Source organism: Euwallacea similis, chromosome 9, assembly GCF_039881205.1.
Source record: "Euwallacea similis isolate ESF13 chromosome 9, ESF131.1, whole genome shotgun sequence".
NCBI lineage: Eukaryota > Metazoa > Arthropoda > Insecta > Coleoptera > Curculionidae > Euwallacea > Euwallacea similis.
Window position 1 is genome coordinate 5,644,788 of NC_089617.1, and position 4,072 is coordinate 5,648,859.

Below are 4,072 nucleotides of genomic sequence, written 5' to 3' on the forward strand. Positions count from 1 at the left end.
TGCGTTTTGACGACAAGAATACACCCAGAACGAAAAATTCAAGATAAATTTGTTTCAGTTAAGAGTATATGAAATATATTTATTCAAAGCTGTAATAATAATAACTACTCACCATCGAAGTACTTTGCAATTGATGAGCAGTTGCTCAGTTTCAGAGGTAGATGTCTCTTCAAAATGTACTTACCAAGGAAACTCGACAAATATGGTTTAAAAATTATAATAATGTGTGATGCTAAAACTTCCCATATGTATTCTATTTTTTCGTACGTCGGAAAAAAGCAACATGGTAACCAAGACCAGAAGCTCTCGATTCCAACTAGATATGTACTAAAGCTAACAGAGAAAAATCAAAACACAAAATGCAATGTGACAATAAACAATTGGTTTTCATCTATAGGGTGGTTCCTAAGATAATATTTTTTTTAATTGTGTATAGAAGTCATTAAAAGAAACAACATTTTCAAATAACTGTTTTCAAAAAACTTGAAAATAATAAAGTTACATCAATTCATCACAAAATGCATTATTCAATAATTTAAAAATGACCTAATAATATTGTAGAGCAAAATTTTGAAATGTTGGCTGTCATATGAATTTCTTATTTTTTGCACATTTTTTTCTCTTTTGTATTGTTATTGCCACATTTTTTTTGAATTTCTTGCATTTAGATTTATCAGTTTACATATTGTTAAAGAAGTTTAGCTTCAGAAAATTGTTTAAATTTGAAAATGGCACATTATGAAAATGACGAGCAGGTGGATATGCTATTTATTGTATCATCAAAGTGCGGTAGCAGCGTCGAGGATTTACGCAGAACGCTTTCCCTTACGAACTCATCCAACACCTAGAAGTTTTATAAATCTTGTTCAACGAGCTAGAGATGCTGGTGATTTTGCGGGAACATCATGGAGAGCGGGCAGGAAGACCAAGAAGATCTGAAATGTGCAAAGACAAAAACAAATTTTAAGTTTTGTTGGGAAAGATCCAACAACAAGTACTCGAGAGATTGCAAATCAGGTCGGAGTAAGTAAAAAAAGTGTGGGCAATATTGCCAGAACATCAGTTGTATCCTTTTCATGTTCAACGTGTCTAAGCACCACAGCCTGAAGACTTAGCCTATAGAATTCAATTCTGTGAATGATTTTGACAACAGCAAGAACATGATGAACATTTTTCAACAAAAATTTTTGCTACTGACGAAGCAACATTCACCCGAAATGGAAGTAACAATTTCAGAAATACGCATGTTTGATGTATTGATAATCCCTATGCAATTCGGAGAAGCAATTTTAAAAACTACTTTTCCATAAATGTATGGGCAGAAATTGTGAATGGATTACTTGCTGGGCCGTTCATGTTACCAGACCGTTTGACAGGCGAAATTTATTTAGATTTTTTGCAAAATTATTTGCCCGTTCTTTTAGATGACGTGCCACTGAATGTTAAACGAGACATGTGGCTTCCACAGGATGAGGCCCCTGTCCATTTTAGACGAGAAATGCGGGAGTTTTTGAACAATACTATCAATTTAGGAATCACCCTGTATAGAAATAGGTGAAAGATTATTAGATAAAAATTTGACTATGAGCGGCACTCTTCAGAAAAATAAGAGGGATGTTCCTACAACGTTTCTTAAATCAAAACACCTTCAGATACCCTCATCTGCATTCGTGTTTAATAAAGATATGATTCTCGTGTCTTGTGCCCAAGATAAACAAATGTGTTTTATTATTGAGCACAATGCACTTTGAAGATACAGTAAATAAAGGATGTGGTAAACCAGAAATCATCTTATTTTACAACAGCACAAAAGGTGGTTGTTTTAGAGTGGCACACCTTCGACCAGTTGTGCCACTCTAAAACAGTAAATGGCCTCTATTTATATTCTACGGAATGCTAGACGTGGCTGAAATAAACGATGCTAAGAAGATATCTAGGGCACAATATTTGACATATTTAGCGTAGTCATTAGTAAAGACCCACATGAAAAATAAATTGACAAATAACAGAATTCCAAGGAAACTTAAAACCGCTATAAGAGAATATCTTGAGTTACCAGAGGTACAACATGTAGAAACTACGACGCAAAATTCTCGCAGATATGCCATTTGTCCTCGCAGTTATGATAAGAAAGGGCGGCATGAATGTTTGACCTGTAAGAAAAAATTATGTGCACAGCACAACCTGGATATTTGTGAAGACTACTCTCGCTAAAATGAGAACGTAAATCGTTTTTCTGTTAACTTTTCTAATAACTATAGTGTTTCTTCCTGGTAATTGCAGAATTTGCGTCATTGTTTTGTATGCCAGATATATTACAATTGCTTAAAAATGTTTTTTCACTATAAATGATGTTTCATAAACGATTTCACCACATGCTGCTAAACAAACAACCTGATTTTTAAAAATAATTTCCAGTCCTAAATTAAATTGGATTACCTGTGACCTCACCGTGTAAAAATTGTTAAAAATTTACCACTGTGAGATTCTAGGGTTAATTGGCTCTCAAAATCTGCATAAACGACAAAGGGATTTTTTATCTTATACACGTATGTAATTTTTGAATTGAATTGAATTGAATTAAAAATTCATTTTTGGGGAATGAATCTTTATAATTATTTAATTTTGAACATAACTATTCATGAGTACTTACTTTCTGCTTGTTACAAAAATAATTTAAACATCTATCGCAAAGGAATAGTTTTCTTTTATATTTGCTAAGCTGGTGTGATACTGAACGAGAAAGATCTTTGATCGAACAGTAATGATATTTAATATCTCGATTATCAAATTCATCATCATCATCATTTTAAGTTGGTAACGCAACAAAATCACTTATTTTTAGATAATAATTATCTTGAATTAAAGCAAATTAACATGTGTTACATACTATAAACCATGCTAAAACTCCCCTATCGTAACCTAGACGTTAAGCACTCTTCCACAGCGTTCAGGAATATTCGAACGACTTAGTTCTCAACGCCTGGACCTTACTTATAAATGCATGCGGGATCGGAGAGCGCATCATCAGATCATCAAAGTATCAGAGTAAGCAGTAATCATCTAGCCTTTACATATACTGTAAATAGTCCTTATACAATATACTTGTATTTTAGTGGTCTTTATTATTTCGTTATATTTCACGGACATAACAACATGTTTATTAAATTTTTCTTTGGTTCAGTGGGCTGGTACTATATGAACATTTTTATTCAATTTAGTTAATTCTAAAGTATAAACATTAATCGAAATATTGTTAGATTTTTCAAACTTTACAATTTTATTTAAAGACATGGCTGTTTCTAGGTTCTCAGTGTTTAAAATATTTTTATAAGGATGGATAAGATGTAATATGGTCTTCCTTTTTGCTTAACACTGCCACCGACGCACCAGCGCGTCTAAGGTCGCAATTGTTTCTATGCATCGCAACTTACTCAGGCATTGGGAGTCGATGTAGATTGACGTGTAGACAATCAAGGAAGGTAATATATTGGAATTTTGCGAGTGGAGTTACCATTTTTTTTTCTACCGGTTTTTTCTGGAATGGATTTTAAAATTGAAGACAGTTATGACGTAGCAGGTCTCTCTAAACCTAACAAAATTAAACAAAGCAAAGAAAGCCTTCGTCCCCTAACAGATGCGGAACTCTTACGAATATTAGAAGAAAGCGATTCGGATACGGAAATTCCACATATATATGAAAAGTGGAAATCCAATAATGAGTCCGACGAATATGATATTGGTTCAGATGACAACATTGAAATAACAGATGAAAATGAGGACATAGAAATACCAGAAGACGTTCATTCAATGGATGAGGAAACTGCCAGTGAACGACGGAAACACGCAAATGATACAATTGTTGATTGGAATATTGTTCCGATTGGCATGGTAAATTATCCGTTTACGAAAAATGAGGCACTGCCAATTCAACCAACGGAAAACAATCCGTTGAAGCACTGTCCAAGCATAGTGCTCGAATAGTGAAAGAATGGTTGTTGTATAATTGTCTGTGATGTGATAAAAATACCACAGCAATTCTCGGATCTCTCAACCCTATTGGGAACGTGTG

The 4,072-nt window shown here is 33.7% G+C and overlaps 1 pseudogene; it reads right to left on the reverse strand.

The window, feature by feature from the left end:
• Nucleotides 1-2,052: 2,052 nt before the first annotated feature.
• On the reverse strand, nt 2,053-3,442 carry LOC136411061 (uncharacterized; annotated as a pseudogene).
• Between the last annotated feature and the right edge of the window lie 630 nt (nt 3,443-4,072).